The sequence below is a fragment of the Anser brachyrhynchus genome, assembly GCF_964034855.1.
Source record: "Anser brachyrhynchus genome assembly, chromosome: 19".
In the NCBI taxonomy this organism is placed as follows: domain Eukaryota; kingdom Metazoa; phylum Chordata; class Aves; order Anseriformes; family Anatidae; genus Anser; species Anser brachyrhynchus.
In genome coordinates this window covers 1,452,465-1,471,119 of record NC_137712.1, presented here as the reverse complement: position 1 = coordinate 1,471,119, position 18,655 = coordinate 1,452,465, and the positions used below count along the sequence as shown (strand labels likewise).

Here is an 18,655-nt window from a genome sequence, read left to right as displayed (position 1 = left end):
CAGAAAGCACCAGAACGAGCTTTTAACAGCAGGACGGAGGAACGGTCAAGTGCCTCAGCAAGTGAGAGAGAATCGCTGAAGTGGGAGACAGAGGGGAAGCTGTCTGGGAACCGGAGAAGTTACTAGAATGATTTTTGTGGGCAGAACGGACAGCAGATACGAGCTATCTCCTTCACACTCACGGACACGAGGTGGGAACCTCTTCCCCCACATCAATGGCAGCTGCACAGCGCTGATAGGAGCCGGGGTCACCGCTAAAGCACCGCATTGGCCTTTTTTTTTTCAAATCGCCTCTCCTTTGATGACTGCCACGTAACTGTCATTTGTTTTTTCATCTCATTTTCCATTTGTGCATCTATCCAGCCCCTGAGGGGGGGATTCAGCGGGAAGTGACGGGAGGAACGCGGCCAGGGGCCTCTCGCCACCCGCGCTCCTGTCGCGGGAGGGACTCCTGGTGCTGGCATCCCGGCACGTCCCAAAGCCGCGTGCTGGGAGATCCCGCAGGGCCCGGGCCGCGTTACCGGGGCGGCTTCCGTGTGGTCAGCGTGTTAATAAACCGGCGTGGTGCGAGGGGAAACGCCTGCGGCCACCCGTCCCTCCGGCAGCTGACGCTCGGTGCCGCGGGGCCTGGGGGCCCCCAGCCCCCCGAGGAGCCGTGCCCGGCCCCGCTCGCTGCGAGGGGCGCTGGCAGCAGCCCAGCACCACGGCGGGGTCGGCCCAGGCGGTGCCGGGGGAACAACCCGGGGAACCAATTTCTCGCTTCTGCAGCAGCTTCCCCCTCGGTGCCGGCAAACGCCCCGCGCAGGGACCTCCCCGCCACCCCCGTGCGGCCCGCACCCGCGGCGAGCCCACCGGGACGAGGGGCGCGAGGCCTGGCGGGGCCGAACCGCCCCCCCCCCCCCCCCCCCCCCCCGCAGGACGTTTCATTGACGGGGCCACCGGCAGCCCAGGCCCCGCAGCGCCCGCAGCTCGGGTCCCCGGGGCACGGCGTCCCCGTGAGGGGGAAGGGCACGGCTGGCGACGGCCGGGGGGCGAAGCCCAAACCCCCGCGGGTCCCCCCGGGGCTGCAGCGCTGCCCGGGGCGGCCCCGCCCGCGACGCGGCTCCCGGCGGCAGCGGGGGGGGCCCCGGGGCCGCGGGTGGGGGCGGTGACGGCGCTGACGGAGCCCCCGGGGCACCGCCGGCCGCCCCCCGCTCCCCCCCCCCCCGCGGCCCAGACACCCAAACAGCGCCGGGCGGGGCGGGGGGCGGGGGGCGGGGGGCGGCCCCGCCCCGTCTCCGGGCCGGGCCAATGGGCGCGGGCGCAGGGCGCGCGTGACGGCGGCGGCGCTGTCCGTCAGCGGGCGCTATAAGGGCCCGGCGGGGCGGCGCGCGCGGGGCTGCGGGGCGCCGGGAGCCGAGCGGGGACGCGCCCGGCCCCGGCTGCGTGCGCGCGCGCTCCCGCGGCGCTGACAAACCCCGGGCGCGGCACCGGCGCGTGTGCGCGCTCGCGCGCGGCCGGGCCCCGCTCCGCTCCGCTCCCGGCTGGGGAACGGCGGGGGGGGGGGGAGCGGGACGGCGCCTCCCGGCCGCGGCGCCGGGACAAAGCCCGAGGGGCCCCGCGGCGCCCCCAGCAGCGCCCCAGCAGCGCGGGACGGCGCCGCCAGGTAAGGGCCGGCACCGGCGCGGGGCCGCTCGGCGGGGCGCGGCCCGGGACGGGGAGCCCGTCCCGGCGGGAGGCTGCCCGCCGGTGCCGTTCCCGCACGTGCTCCTTTGTTCTCCGCGCAGGAGCTGCCCGCGGACGGCCCCGACGCGGCGCGGCCGGGCGGGCGCGAAGGTCCCCGCCGCCGCCGGGCAGCGCGGCCGGGCCGGGGGGAGCCGAGGGGAGGGGGGAAGGGGGGAGGAACCCGGCCCCGGCCCCACCGGGCGGCGGCGGGGGGCGGCGGCGGCGGCGGGCGGGGACAAAGGCGGCGGCCCCGCGGGGAGCGCAGGGCAGGGCAGGGCGCCCGCCGCCACCGGCTTTGTGCGCGCCGCCGGCACGGGCAGCAACAGTTGGGGCGGGGGGCACGGCCCGGCCCGGCCCGGCCCGGGGGGCCCGGTGCGGCTCCGGGGGCAGCCCCGTTCCTCGGGTGCCCGCAGCACCGGAGCCGCCGCGCGAGCCCTCCCCCGGCCCGGAGCTGCGCGCCGCCGCCTCCCGCCCCAGGGCCCGGCCGGCTCGGGCTCTGCGGGGGGCTCGGGGCCGCCGAACTTTTCCCAGCGGTTTCTGAGCCGCGAAGAAGCAGCGGGGCTGTGCCGCGAGCTGAATCCTGCGGCGAGCTCAGAAAGTTCCTAAGCGGGCGATTCGCCCCCGCGGCTCGGGTCCGGAAGCGTGGGGCGGCGAGCTTTACAAGTTCCCGGTATCGCCCCCCGAGAGCGGCGTTAAAATGCCTCTAAAATCCCTCTGCTCGCCGCAGCCCCCCAGCTAGGGAAGCGCTGGAGGCTCCGTGCAGAGCAGAGGCTGTTCGCACGGCTGTTCGAGAAAGTCCATTCATATATCTGACTACCTGGATTTGAATAGAAACCAGACAGCAATTCTTTGCTCCCAGCCGCTATTCGCCCCGCCGGACAATAGAGATTTGTTAGCACACAGGCACAAGCCGGGGGACACAAAGCTGAAGGCAGCAGAGACAGGGGGCTTCAGTGCACAGGAAATTACGGCTTTTGATGCACTATTGGCAGGTCTGCCGTCACGGAGAGGCAACACGACCGTGCCATGTTTCAGAGCTCCTTACTGCCATTTTTAACCACCTAGAATGTCATAAAAGCTTTATTGTCACGGTACATCAAATCGTGAGTCCGTACGGTTACTTTTCAGCTCCGGTGCCTGCCCCGTGGGCTGGCAGGCAGGAGCGTGGCCGAGCTGGAGGTTTGAATTCACGGGGGGGGGGAAGGAATTTTGATGACAGAAAGCCTCGGTGTTTATAAACAGCGCAGATCCGTTACCCAGACAGCTGATGTCTAGCCCGAGATGTGCTGCCTCATGTTAATGGCAGCTGGAAGGGGCTGGAGCTGGAGCGCTGGCTCCGTCCTAAAGGTACAGCAAGTTCACCGCATGCCTCGCCCCGTCAGGCGTGTAGGAGGATGCTGTTCAGTCGGGTCAGCCTGGCAAATACCACAATAAATAAGGAAAACAAAATACTTAGTGTCTCGTACTTCCTATTTCCCCTATTCCCCCCACCCCCCAGTCTTTCAGACTTAAAAAAAAAAAAAAAAAAAACCAAACCTCCTCAGAGACTGGGCTTTAATCCTCTGACTGGAGCCAATGAGCAGAAATTATAAAGATTAGAAAGCCAACCAGCAGGTTGTGTGAGATGAGAAGCCTGCCCCTAACTGTACGCCGAGGGGGGAGGTAGGTTCAGCCTTTACCAGTAGGCAGAAGGCTGGGGCTGCTCCTCGTGATCTTCCATAAATCTTCGTACCCGTGAACATCAGCAAACACCCATTCCAACTGGATGTCACGGCTTTCCACGTTCTCGGGCATACCGATGCAGTTCTCGGTTCCAGCATTTAAGAGGAGCCAGCAGATCTCTGCTGTACGGCCGCAAGCACAGCAGAAATACCTTAGCTCTCTCCTTCGCCCAGGGAAAAGACAAAATAGAGACCTGTAATAAATTACAGCTGGGAAACGTACGCTTCTGCCCCGAGCTGCAGCATCACCGCATAGAGAAAATGGGTTTTGCTGTTTGCTGCTCTTAAGCGTGCTTTATCAATGCAATCCTTGTGACCGCAGCGAAAAAGGGAAGGGTGTTGAAGTGAGGCAAGCAGGGCCCTCTTCCGCGGCACCTGGGGGAGACGGGTGGGGACCCCTGGCCTGCCGATATGCCCTGTGCCAGCCCAGCAGGCAGACAAGGACGTGCCTCCAGTGCTCCTTCTGGCAATATAGGGGAGCAAAAAGTCTGGATGACTGAAATACTACGCGACTTTTGAAAAACGTGAAGCCCTCTCTACTGTAATGCTAGTGAAATTGAGGTAAAATGTCCCTGTATGTGCAGGGCCAGCACGTAGCACTTGGAGCTGCTGTTTCAGGGCATTAGAAGTACAAACAGGAATGTAAATACTTTTCACAGGAATCAGTTCTGTCTGCATGATTATACAATTTCCTTGAATTCTCTTCCTAATGCAGTACAATGGCTTTGGGTGTTTTACTTCTCAGTTAAACTTTGGTGATAAGAATCAGGGTAGATTACAATCAAGCTATTTTATTTTTTTTCTTCATGGTACTTACAAACCCAGAAGGACCTATCAAAAAGAAGCCTCTGAATGAAAACAGTACAGATGATTTCTGTTATAAGTTACGGATACTGATGCATCTACCAACAAAGCACTTTTAGATTAAATACCACTGTATTCTTAAATTACAGCAACCTTTTCCATTGCCTCTATGACTACTAATACTGGTTATTCAATCAGTAGGCTGATTTTAAAACATTTTTTAAAAAAAAGAAAAGTTAAAGTCTCTTGAAATTGCTTCCTAAAAAGAAAATCTGCTTGAAGTTCTGTTCTGCCCTGGCAATTAGGTGTCTCAGTTTGAATAGCTGTTGGGCATTTCACTTTGAGTGGAAAACATACTGTTAGAGGTTGGCAAAAAGAGTTTCTGCCTAATCAAAATAGGCGTAAAAAGAATGTCCAGGCATGCCCTCCTGGCTGTAAACATCTGTAAACTCATCTGGGACATCAGAATAATCCCCGTCACGCACATAAGAAAAGGTTGCTGATAGCTGTTGAAGATCTTGTTTGGTCAGGTTTTCTTAACTACGCACAGAAGTACGGGGTAACTCAAAAGTCAGTTTTCCCAACTCCACTTACAGCTATTCCAGTATAAAGTTTATGAAGACTCAAAAAAAAGAAGAAACCTTTTAACTACTAACAGGCTTTGAAGTTGCAGCAGTTGCAAAATACCAAAGCGTATATAATCTGAGGATTTATTAATATATAATACTGCATTACAGGGTTAGCTGCCAATAAAAATGTACCAGGTATGCCCAAATTTAGCAATATACTTGGCAATTTAACAAATGTGGAATCTTAAGAATTTCATTTTATCTCAGTAATAGCCAGCAGATGCTACGATCGTTTCAAAACCGTACTATCGATTAATATCATGCAAGATTCAAACAAAAAACTCAGGAGACAGCAATCAGGTATTTTCATATTACAGATAAGATAAAGGCATCCTTTCGCCATACGCAGCAGCGCTGGCACGTAGATTAGTAAAAACGCTTCTTAAACAGACTTCAGTCACCCTCAGCTTCCCTGTACTGCCTGGAAAGTTTGGACCGTCGGCAGCTGCCCCGACCCCATAACCCAAGGAAGGACTTGAGCACAATCACCACGAGTTTTCAGTCTCGGCTCTCTTACAATCGCATCACTTTGGTTTTCCAACAGCAAATTACTCAGGACTGCGCTCAACCCGTGTTCCACACAAAAACTCCCGGCTGTCTGAGATGAGATGCCAAAATGCAGTCGAGGACAGGAGAAGTTTGGGGCTGGGATGCCAAAACGAAAGGGCGCGGAGCTGCCCGCAGCGCACCCACACGTCTCCCTGGAGGGTACTGCCGGGGGTACTGCCGCCAGCTCGGGGCAGGCCTCGCAGCACAACGCACCGCTGCTCCTAACGCCGGCAGGCATCGTCTGCGCTTCCTGCGGCACGACGGGAGCAACGCCGTCACCTGCCAAACGCAGGCATGTGACAACAGAGCTAGTGAGGTCCAGCAAACTACAGGTCATCAGCCCAAAACCTTCTGCGGTACCTTTACTGATTCTTAATCGGTTCCCTAAAGGAACTTAATATTTTCTTGGAAAATATCTTGTCCTGTGACCATTTAAGGTTTTACTACTTAGTTTCTTCTGGGTTTACTGGCAGACCATACATTTATCTTAGCACTCATCCCTCTGTTCTCACACGTAGGAAGCCTGTAAATGTGGCATTATTTGCAGCAGGCCCTAAAGTCGGACGTCACGAACAAAAAGGATGAGTGGGGTCCGCAAACTGAGGCGGTCAGGGTTTGACCACACATACCGTAATTTCCAATTCCATCTGAGGCGTACGCTCACAGCCGCACTGCGTTCCCGGGCCCCGTGTCAGCGGTTCCATTCCCATAACTGCAGGGCCTTCCCTCCGCGTACCACCGGCCTTGTGCTCGGCGGAATCGTGCTCCGAGCCGAGCTGACCGGCCCAAGGGCCAAGAGCGCTCTCACGTAGCCGGAGCGCGCTGTCCGCCCACGGGAGGCTGGGGGAGCCCGACGGGCAACCACAGTCCAGGATACGGTCACACAGCGGTCCCAAACGCCAGCCGTGCGAGGTGTTGGGAACGGCTGTGCTCAGACTGCTTCAGGTGGAGCCCCAAATTCAGATTTTTTAAGATATCAGCATAGTTGCAGTTAAGGTTCGCAGTACAAGGATAGATTCCAGGTATAAAAGAATGCGTTTAGATTTGCCATATATTTTTTTCTGCCGAAGATTTAAATATCATGTGGCTTTAGCTTTCTTTCTGTTCACTGAATATCAAGGTCAATTAGGAATGATGTCTGGCTAGTACTCTCAGAGCAGATTAGACAGTTGCATCAAAAACTAGGACCATGTATAGGTCATCTGTTACTGTGACCTAGATTTCTGAGAATCTGTTCAATTTGTTTTATTGAAAATGTAGTACTGTGTCAGTTCTGTTTCTCATAGTAAACCTTTCTATAATAGCAGAAAATAGCTTTATTAGATACTTACAGACATTGCTTACTACTTCTACTAATACACAAAGAAAATCAAATCCGTGCAGCAGACCTATGTCTGTCATCCATTTAATTTTAAAATAACTTAAGGTTCTGAACGGCTTATGCCTTATAATCTAAAGCATTTGGTCCACATGCCAAATACTAAGCAAGCTGAAATACATAATAGCTTAGCTTCAGCTTTGTTTGCCCTACTTAATAATATTTTCCTTCAGTACCCAGTGGATAGATGCAGTATTTCAGCATTATACTCTGAAAATGAAGAACATGCTGAAGTATTTGAGCAGAGCGAGGCTGTTCCATCTGTGTCCTCTCTGTGAGCTTTGTGGTGCCCTTACAAGAGCGGTGGTTTGCATCACTCAGCCTGAGAACAGCAGCAGCCTTCCCTCCAAAAACCTGCATTTACGTGTTTGAGCACAAGGGTCTCGCTGTCTGAATGTTGATACTATTGCAGTACGTCCACCCATGCTTTGTGCTGTCACTTGGAAACCACAAAGTGTTCCAAATGGAAATCTGCTTTTATGACAGGTTCCCTCTCTTCTCACAGCTCTTAATTGTCCCAGTTAGAAGGCAATTACAGAAACATAGATATGCAAACACACCGGGTTCTCAGTGAAAGTACACGGAAGAGGGAAGGAAAGAAGGTATACTTTAAAGTATTAGAAAATATTTTCTAAATACCAATGAATTGAGTTTAAAAGGAAAACTAAAAATAACGATGCGATTGTTGAATCCCCAACTCAAAGAGCAGTACACTAAACACATTTCAGACTCATCATCTACCGTCTGTGGCTCGTTACTGTGCTTTGATAACTGTGGCATGAAACAGTTCTGTTCTTATCACACCCCAAGAGAAAGATAGGTAATAGAATTAAACTGTAGAAAAGAGCACGAAAAAAATAAAACAAAGCCAGCAGATTAAGATTCAGAGATTAAAACCGCCAGCATGTTACTCCTTCATAAACTGTGCTCCATAAATCCACTCCAGTCTTTTCAAAATTCTGAAGTTGGTTCTACCGAGTCATCTGAATTTCATGCTACTTCCATATTCAAACTTTTATGTGCATCTCAGCACACTGGGACCAATTTATTTTATAGGGAAGATAAAAACCAGTAGTACTTGGGTGACGTTATCCAAAGATCATCCTTCTAAATGAAGATGCGTACATTTTCTCCTTTGTGTTTCACAGAATGGCTACGTTTAAATAGGTTAAGTCTACAAGTCTGAAAAGAATGGCCGAGTCCTGCTCACCTGGATGGCATACCCATCATCGTCTGATACTTGAAAGTACACAAAAGCGAAGAAATTAAATACCTGAGGGGGGCAGGTCTTCCTTCCAGCAGGATACGTGCCAGGTCACCAGATGTAAGGGAGTGTCTTCCCACCCACCCCCAAATTATACTCAGTTGTTCTACAAGAGCCTTTGAAGAGGCTTCTATTTTAAATGTTAACACCCGAAGAACAGTTACAAAGGCACCGCTGCTCTCTAGCTGAGCAGCACGCCCAAGCAGCGGAAGAAGAGCATCACAGACAGCGGGTGACCCTGGCTGACCGTACTGCTGCTTTAGGCACCCTCTCCAATTCCAGCGTCAGCTGCAGGAGATGCTAGAACAGGAGCAGTAAACAAGTAGTGCCAAATGGCGAGAACCAGGCAGGCGGGGGTCATTTCCAAATTGTAAAGAGGGTCGGTTATGAAGTTGGTAAGCCTTCAACGACTGTGAAGCCACGGGTCCTGGAACGTGGCACCCAGGGCTGGGCACGCCAGAAGCAACGAATGCCCAGGGCTGCTGCGGCTGTCTGCTGCACCCCGGCTCAGGACAAGAGTAACAAGGGCACTGGCTTTTCCAGTTGTCAACGTGTGTTTTAGATGTGTCCTTTTCTTTTTTCTCTCATGTGGGAATGGAGAAGTGAGAAACGGACACTAAAGCACAGCAAGAAAGGAATCCTTGGTCTCACAATGGCGCCCTGCAGCAGTTCTCCATCTTTTCTTTCTTTCTAAGAAGTGAACTGAAAGGGCCCACGATCCCTGCAGGCAGAGTTTCTTAGGGAAGGGAAGTGTTATTGGCCAATAACTGACTAGCAGTCAGGCACGCTACCAGAATTTGCATCTTTCAAAACAGCAAGTTTGAGTGGAACTGCATTCTGAATTCCAGACAGCCTAATCTGAATCGAGAGAGAAATCCATTTGCTTCCTTCGCCCATCAGCTTTTCTAGCAGTAACAGTATACCCAATGTAAAAGTACTTTGGAATCTTCTCTAAAAACAGAAAATCAAGTTAGAGATATCAACGATACGCACAATGCTGTAGTGTTATAATACCTCGCTAGATAACAGAAGGCCGTCCTTGCATTCTGAGGCATCCGGTGGCTGAAGTTCTCCAAAGTCAATGCTGTGGCTGCACGCTGTAGTTCAGATCATTCATAAACAAGCTTGAAGGAATTTGGTATGGAAACCTGAACAAGGAGCAGTGAAACTGAGGAAGTTCATTCATCGTGTGAGTTAGAGCAGGCACGGGATCTGATAACGGTGCTTTTCTTTTCCTGATGGCGTAAGGAGCACTGCATTGAAGCCTGACGGTACCTGCGGAGGCTAAACTGGAATAACCTAAAGCACAACTGGGAAGCCAGCGTCCTGAAGTTCAATGAGATCACCGCACCCGTTCAGCTCCTGAGGAAGACGTTTCTCATTAAGAGAGCGCCACATTTCCAGCTAAACCAGACACGGCCAAGCTGTAAGAATAGGCTGGGAGGAGAATGGGGAGGATCTTTAAGTATGTTCTTGCAGCTCATCATACTCTCATTTACTTTGCCTTAGTTATTTAGGGCTATTAGAAGTAAAATCTTTATCGTACTAAATGTATCTTGAAATGGAGTCCTGAAAGATGGCAAAATAAAATTGACTCAGAGGTGCCATGCTGTCTAAACTGAACCAAAACCCGTGAAATTTAGAGGTGTTTTTGTTGAGAACTGCAAACCTAGAATTGTATCAGCTGAGAACTGCTGGTTTATATAGCTGAAAAACAGAAACTAATTATCTTCAAAGGACAAACTATCAATGAATCAGGAAGAGACATGATTATGAAAAGCAAATCCTTCATTTGATCCCTCTCCATCCATACTGCCTCCAGAGCAGATAATCTAAGGTTTATCCAGCTAGAATTGTTAATATTCCAATAGAGTACGTGAAATATGAAAGTCCTAATTAGCATATGAAAAAATGTGCATTTTTATATTTTTAAGTATGATCAGTGTGCGAACACAGGTACATTGCAACAGCCAGAATGTGGCTTGCGTTGCAGGAAGACACCTCTGAGGTGTCCCTACCTAGGAACAGACCTTCTGTTGCAGGGATCACATTTTAATATAGTCTTTCAAGACTAAACCATATAAACAAAACAAATTCTTTAAATTTCTCTGCTGATTACTTTGCAAGACATTTTTCTGTATCTGTCAAGCGTACATGCAGTTCCTGGGCATTGCTTCACTACCTTACATCGAAACACAGGATGTTTCCGTGTAAGACACGCATCTCACTGCAGACACCACGTTCAGGAAGAGCTCGCACAAAGCAGTCTTTGCAGCACGCGCTGGCTCATCAAAAACTAAAGATATATCAAAGAGAGTCCTGGTCTTTGGAATTCACATAATCTCCAGCTACCCTTATTTTTTTCTGAAGTGTATAATGTATCTCAATTTGACTGCTGAGATGTGTCTACGGACAGAAAGCGTTTTCTGCCCTCCCTACTACCACCAACAAGCCTGGCCAAGTCCAACCATTTCCCATCCGAAAGCAAGAAGTCAGTTCTCTCCAACAGAAGTAGCTTTTGCTAACAACTGTCGTACCGACAACTGGGCCAGTAGATTCTAAAAATACTGAAAGGAAGAAACCAATCTCAGGCTTGATGCTTGCACTGGTAGCAGACTCAAGTGGTTGTAATTACAATCATCGCTCTCCTTCCTGAACCGAGTCAGTGGAACTGCGCCTAAATTCGCGAGTGGGAGATCTTTGTGATCTTCAGCACAGATCAGTCAGTAAGAGCATTCAGCATAGCAGTGTCTTCTGAGGAAGTGCTTATCTTAAATTCACCACCACCATTATAATAACAATGTCCTAGGTTTAGTGCGGTGCAGGACAAATATTTCAGTGATGAAGAATCACTAGCATGTTGATATACCAACGGAGACAAGGTTGTTTATACCTACAGAAGCTGCTTACCCAGCATTAGATGTGTCAGAGCATAGCACAATGGCAGGAGTTCATTTTTAATAGAGAAGAATCTCAGGAATCCTAACAATGAATCTAATATTGACAGTAATCTTCATGGCAACAAATGTTCTCTTAAAAGATGTGGGATAAGATAAGAGTTCACAGGGATGCTGGACAGTTCACAAAAACTCATTCACTGCTGCTGAATGCACAGAAACCAAGAAACAGAGAGGGGGAGCTGAAAAACATCTGGAAGACAAGAGATGATTTGTAGGACATGGGCAAGTTTCTCCTGCATGTATCCTTAACCCAGCCTCAAGGGTCTGCATTTCCCCTGCAAAACCAGATACACCACTACGCTTGAGCCAGCGTTGCTGCGCTCTAATTGGCTCATTTGTGCAGGTAAAGATATTAACAGAGAGGACAAAATTCCCTACCCTCCACCATTTTGCTTCAGAGAGCTTTATTCTACTTTTAATCTTCATGGGCATCCGCTCAAGACCTCAGTGTCTGCAATTTTTTCCCCTTTCAGATTTGGTAGGTTATCATCAAAAGGCAGCTACACTTCAAGATAATCAAATACCTTTACTGGCTGAACGAACAGCTTTGCTCCATGAATAACCAAAGCACCTATTTTGTATTTGAGGATTTTGTTGCTGTTTTCTCTGAGCATTCCCCCTTGAGGTGCTGCTTAGATCCCCAGCTCCCAAACGGGACCAGACGAACGGTGCAGACCTCGGCACCATTTGAACAGCAGGGCATAGGGCTTGCCTGGAACAACCCGTATGAACAGGAGTAGCTCTTCTCAACAGAGCACAAGAGTTTTTAAATACTCCTAGTGATAATCCATCTGGACCACTGACAACAGCTGGAACAGTTTCCTTCTTAGAGCAGAGAGTTGCAGATTTGAAGCACGCTGTTCTGTACTTGCAGAGATGCCTTGCTTACGTTTCTGACGCTGAAGGACCCTTTGTAGGTGAGGTTTTGCTCACCGTATGCACACTGCTGGGTTGATCAAGTTGATCCTGACCCTAAGCCGAACAGAGGCTGCCAAGTCTCTTGATTTTTTAATTTGCTCTCCACTTACCTTTTCAGAAACCTCTCCAGTTTAGTGATCTCTCTAGCGTAGCCTTTAGCAGAACAGGACTGCATCACTTGGTCAAGTTCCCACTTAGAATTACACCGAGACCTCCCTGTTTGTCATTTTTTAATCCTTTTAACATTTGCCACAGCAAATTTATATCATACCCGTCTAAGATGTTATACAGTATTAAGTCAAACACCTTCCAAAAGTCTAGGGTTATGCTGCATCCACCGGCAAGTTTGTCGGTGCACAGTTAGATCAAAATAACCTAAGTCCCCCCTAAATCACTGGGAACAGGTATTAGTTGCGCTTCTCTCGGGTCCCAGAAGAGCTGTGTTTGTTTTCTCTGGGATCGGCATCGTAACATATTCTATATTCTAAAAGGGCAAACGGAACAGATTGGTAGCTTTGTCCCGATTTCACATTATCACAAGACTTGTCAAGTAGTAATCCAGCGAGCTTCTGGACAGTTAAGAGAAATAAAACCGTGCAGTGCTAATTGCAGAAGGCTGCTGATGCTGAAGCGTTTGGCAGTGGCATTGCTACTTAAACACGTACCCAAATTCCAGTGAAATAGCAATAACTAAAAACACCGCCGGTGATTGCATCCTTATCTCCCCCCGTGTCATTAAGGTGTATTTGCATGCTTACACTGAAGTAATTTACCTCTACAAACACATGTTTATAGTACAATCAAAGTTGGTTACGGGACAAAGCAAACATGCTTATGCAGGGCTTTTCCATAAATGCTTCAGACGGGCACTGGCACCGCGCCACGCGAGGGCACAGCCGCAGGGCACAGCCGCAGGGCACAGCCTCGGCGCTGATCCCGCGCGCCCCTGGGGCACCTCTCGTAAGCAACCCCAGCAGAGGAGAGATTTTGGAGAAGCGGAGCTGCTTTACTACCAGCTGCATACTGTAAACCTGTTTAGTGGCACTTGGGGCAGTGCTGCTAGGATTCCTGCTAGGCTCTAAATAAAAGTCTTGCTGTGAGGAAGTGACAGAAGGGTTCAGTTAGGGTGTAAGAATTGTTCAGGCACCGTAAATACACAGAGTATCAGAATCGTCCACAAAACCAACTAAATCTTGTCACCAGACCTTACGCAATTAACCTGTTTCAGGATGCGTATGCACATTTTGAGGAAAGTTTTCTTCATACAAAAACCCGTTCTCTCCAGTGCAGGTTCAAAGAGAACCCACGTGCTCTGAGTCTGCAGCGTTTTCAGTTCTGCTCTGGCAGCGCTCTGCCCCCGATCTGTATCGTTACATCAGTGAGCCCTGCCGCAGTTCCACGGGTCGTGGCTACCAGCTGACTGCCGTTACCACCTAGGGAAGGCGTCAGGTCCCCCTAGTGCCTTTTCCACTTCTGAGGCACCTCCAGAGGTGTGGACTCTCCTGTGCAAAGGTGCACGCACACTGCTGCTTCTCAGCAGGTTCCCGAACAGATTCCCCACCAAGACACTGACTGCCACCGGTTCTGTAGGAACCCACTCTCAGGGAGGACCGTTATCCGCCTGGCTGGTTTCAGCTGAAGTTAGTAAAGGATTCAAGGTGGTCTTGTTGAAGAGCCATGCTCACTTTCTGTAAAAGCATGACTGAGGGGCAGGGGAGTGTTAATTTATTTTTATTTTTTTACACTCCCCGATTTACAAGAGAGATCCGTAACACTATACAAAAAAATAATAGAAATAGAGATGGCAACTGTCAAATATGGGCTGGTTTCAGTGCTTGCTAGGAAGAAAGTCTGAAAGGAAAGTGAGTTCGAGATTCAGTGCAGATAATGAAGCTTCCAAACTTCTGAGGTTTGCCAGACCAGCACAAAGTACAACCACAACAGCATCTCAACAATTTTGCAATGCTAATGCAAAAGAAATTTGCTAAAAATGTCGTGCAGTAGGCTCATGCAACAACCCCTCAGCAGCAGCTTTCCGAGGCTGCCCTCTGCTCGCCCAGCTCAGCTCCTGCTTCGCTCCCCATGACGAAGCTTCCGCTAAGCACGCAGGTGAGACACCTCAGTAGGGAAACAAAATAGGGAAGAAATGGCATGAAAAGTGACTCAGCCCGTTGTGTGATAGGATACAAGCAATCATTTGAGCAACGGTAAGAGAAAACGCTAGGACTACATAGGAGAGCATCCGGTCTCCAGGCTGGTCGTGCACGTTGCTGTCATTGCCAGATGGCCCTTGCAGTAACAGGGTGACCCTCTGAGCGTGCTTACACAACGTACATACCCTCCGTATGAAAGTGTAACACACACACACACCAGGAGAGAGAAAACACTTGGTCAGTGAAACGAGAAAATGGATTCTGTAGGCAGTTTGGAGGAGAAATCCCCTACAAAAGGACACCTGTAACAATTTCATTTGTCCATCCCAAGCCTGCACACATTGCCCAGTTCCATTGTTTCTGGGGAATATTTTTTTCATCTCAGATTCTGACCAAAATCTAGCTGATTGAGAGCTTTGAACTTTGCAAGAGGGAGGGAGCATGCAGCCAGAATATAGAAATAATATGCACACTGTTTGTAGCGTTCAGAAAAAAATGCTTTCCATTTCCGAAATGAGATGACGACAGTTACCGGGTAGAGGGTCAGTGGAGGTACAAAAGGAGGAAGACGTGAACTGAGGAACAGCCTCTCTATGTGATACATGCATACCGTTTCATGCTTGGTTTGCACTTGGTTCCCTGCTTTATGCTGTACCTACCACCTGTAGTCACCCTTCACATTCAGGCACTCACGGGGCTCAGCACTTGAGGTCGATCACTGCTTGTTATTAATGCAAATGTTCTTTGTTCATTCCACCAGCTCCCACTCCAAAAAGATTGCAGGAACAAGGTGAGACTAATTTTCAGAGAATTTCTTTAATTTTCAGGATCAATTGATGTTTTATGGTACCGCTGAAGTCAGTCCATTTAAGTGCAGTCTACAAGCTATATTCTATGAACAAGCTCATCTCTCAAAGATACAACTTATTCGGTATAAGTAAATTATTTTTTAAGTTACATGTATCAGCTAAGGATATTCAGAGAGAGACAGTCCCTAGGACAAGAGAAAACACTGAATTAAAAACTAGTCTACAGAATTTTAAAGTGAAATCATTCCTACAGGCTTTGCAGGCTCCATTTCACTTACAGCAGCTATTTCAGATAAAGCAATAGATTCCATTTTTAACAAACAAGCTGCAAGTAATTTCTCTTTCAAACCATGGAAGCCAGGTGGAAAAAGTGAAGGTAACTGAATGCAATATAGAAATCTAAGGAGAATAAATCCATTTTTCCACTTTACAGGAAGAAGATAACACAATTCAGGTATTCTGACCGGTACATTCTTAGGCAGACATTTACATACTCAGTTTAAAACTCACAGTTTAAGGGAAAAGCTGTTCCAGTAACACTCTCGATAGTATTAAAAACAATCTGAGAATCAGAAAGACTTCTGAGGCAGTTGTTCACTTTGGGCAGGATTTCCCAAGCCACCTAACAGCAGGCTGATGGACTGCCACCAAACGGGAGGAATCAGGCGCTGAACAAAGCCCAACACCAAGTGCCTCTGTAAGCTTGCCCAGAGCGTACAGACTCACCTGGGGGGCCAGGGAGGCCCTTCCACGCTTTCAGCTGCCACAGACAACTGCAGATGTACCTGCGGGTTCGCTGCTGCACGTAGGAAGTAGCTCAGAATATCGGACAAGCAAGCAGAAGCAGCAAGAGGTAGAAATGATTTTGTGCTGCCTGCCCATCAGCAAGGTTGGGAACGTCACCTCCGCTGCGGCCAAGATGAAAAACGTGTTAGCGTGAAGTCAATCCCCCTGGAGTCAGCAGCGTGCCCGGCGCCCACCTCGCTCAAGCAGCTCTGCCCAGCGATGCTCTTGCCTCTGAGGGGTCCCCTCGGTTCAGCAGGCAGCCGCTGCGAACCTGAATGCCTTCGAGCAACGGCACAGAGAAAGGCTTTTAGAAACCACAGGCGAGAAGAAAGGGGACATGAGCTGTAGGATCACAGACAGACATCACGTACTAAGAAACAGATCCCTCCTCCTCACACTTGGGAGGATTTACAGTTACAGGTGTCTTTTTTTTTTTTTTTTAAGTGAGCTTTATAAAGGAATCTGAAACATCTTTAAAAACCTTAGTGATGCTATTTACAGCGTGCACATCCACAGGAGGAGGGCTTTTTCACAACTGTGATTCAGATATACTCGAAGCTGGTTTAAGAACCACTAAGTCAAGCTAGCATCGATAACAGTAGTGTTACACTTCTGCTATTCATTAGTCCGCATGGTTCCATTTCGTAATTAAAATACTTGCAGTTTAAGACTTTACAATAAAGAATGTGCAGCCCTCAGCAGTGTTTCCACTGCTAGTCTATGGAAAACATATGCATGGAAAGTATGTACAGTGCATGTACACAGCCGTCTTTGGATAGCTTCAGTGAACATTCAACGCTGTCGGTGAGTTTGAGAACTAAAAAAAACCATCGACCGTTGACTGTACCTTGAGGTTTATCACAAACCCTCTCTTAAATGGAAAGCTTGAACCTTCAGAGTTTTTCGCATATGGTTGCTATTAACAGGTCATGATTTAGATTATATTAAGAGCTAGAGGTTGAGTTTTTCCAGCTCTACTTCCCTACCTTCTCCAAAAATGAACTGGTTAAAAAAAATGGTTGTTTTCTATTTAACAGCAACAATAAACAAAAAGACTTATGAGCTAGACCAGAATTTCTGCAAAAAAACTGAGTAATGGAAGGTTTTCTATGGGCAGCACAAAAGCAGTAATGTGTCCACGGCATATGGCATGCTTGGAAACAAGTCTGGGTATGGTATATGTTCAAAATAGCAGAATATAGGCCAGATCAGGAGGAAAACCTCCTTTCCATTTGGACTGGCAACTTGAGCTCGTCTGGAAAAAGCTGTGGAATGTCAGTTCATTTGCTCATAGGAACCTGTGCTCAATTTCAGCAGCTGCTCACTGGGAACACTGGCTGTGGACTGGATTCCTCCCAGCAAGGTCCAGCTGCTCCTGCAACTCATGTTTGCCTGCTTGTAAAGCGACAGCAAGAAAACAGCCTTCCTTTCCAAGGAAAGGAAAGGTGAACGCCCAGGCATCTCGGCAGTATCTACCCCGTACCCTGCCCGTCCCAGCTGGACCACATCAGATGTAGGACTCAAGCCCTTGTGGTACAGAGTCAAGAGTGGTCTTGATTACAAAATCGATATGCCTGACAGCAGGGATCTGTAGCCTAAGTGGAGTAACCAAGCAAAATCACCTTTATGAAGAAACGAAATCCTGTATTTTTAATGCTGTTTCTAAAGTGAAGAATGTTTTCCTGCTCTTCTCCCTGTGTAAGTGTACTTCCCAGGAGTCTCCGAGATACAAGAAGCCCTGAAATAGTTGTGTGCCCTGAGACCGGGATGGCTGCGGTACCGACCGTCCCACGTGGAAGCACAGGAAGAGCAGAGCTGCCCGCAGGAGCGGCGCTCGCGTCCCAGCACCTAATGGCTGCACTCAACATTCATTGCTGTCGGTGGGTTTTCATTTCTATCAACTCACTGATCAATGAATGCAAACTGCGGACCAGCTAGCTGAGAGACCGCACTCGTACTGCTTGGGGCTTGCTGGCAAGAGGGACGTACGCTTCTTGCTGAAGCAGCACTGAATTCAGGTTCTCCTACCGCTGGCCATAGGGCGGGTTTACGGCTCTGCCATCACCTCGCCAAGAGCTGTGGGACAAGCGGGTCACACTCCTTCGTGAGCACAGGCCCAGACGGATGCTTTGCCACCTGACAGCCGCTGCGAAGATTAAATGTTTTACAAAGCAGTAAATTCTGGATAAAATAAGCATTCCCTGTAGAAAATCAGATCTTATAACAGGGCACGAACACAGCTTTTTTCAAGGCTGTGTTTTTGTTCTAAATACGGGAAAACAATCATGACCCAAATTCAGCGCAGACTGACTTATTCCTCCCTGTCACTTACCAGCTTCAATGGAAGCTGCGTTCATGCTGGACACTTTGTAAAGATACAGAAAGCGTTCTGCTTAAATGTGGAAGCCTGATCAACCGCAGTCACTGCCTTTTTATACGAGTCTGTACTGTCTACTGAAGCACATTAAAACAGTATCTTGTAATATTTATATTCTGCTGTGTTTTTTTCTTTGTTGTTGGTTTATTTTTGTTTTTTTTTTAAGAATTTTACTTGAGAAGTAAACACTGAAAAGCAGGAATAGATTATTGGCATTTATCAGTGACTTCAAGTATCCTTCACGTGATACAAATTTGAACATTAAATGTAGCTACATATGTTAAAAAGTACTTTTTTTTAAAAAAAGACCCAAATGCACCTAGGACAGCTAACAGACTATAGGTAAGGAACGATAGAAAGAGCTACAATAGGACTTAAAGGGGCATAAGGGAGAGAAAACTCACTTGATCAACCATTCTAATTAAAAGGACACTTAACTCTTTGTTGCATTTGTAAATCTCTATGCTCTCTGAGCTTTCACTATCAGGAAAGCACAGGCCTATGCAGCGAGCTTCACCTGATTATAGGAAATGAATCTTCCTTCTGATGAAGGCAACTATGGAACAACATCAAGCCCTAAAAAGCGATCAGTGAGGGATGACA

At 49.1% G+C, this 18,655-nt stretch overlaps 1 protein-coding gene and 1 long non-coding RNA gene across 6 annotated transcripts in view; one reads left to right on the top strand and one right to left on the bottom strand.

The window, feature by feature from the left end:
* NR6A1 (nuclear receptor subfamily 6 group A member 1) overlaps nt 1-18,655 on the bottom strand; it is an 86,909-nt gene that overhangs the window by 48,521 nt on the left and 19,733 nt on the right. The gene's annotated exons all lie outside the window — the stretch shown is intronic.
* Nucleotides 1,407-18,379, top strand: LOC308180398. Its single transcript, XR_013940936.1, has 2 exons — nt 1,407-1,645; nt 16,990-18,379. It is a non-coding gene; the product is annotated as an uncharacterized lncRNA (long non-coding RNA).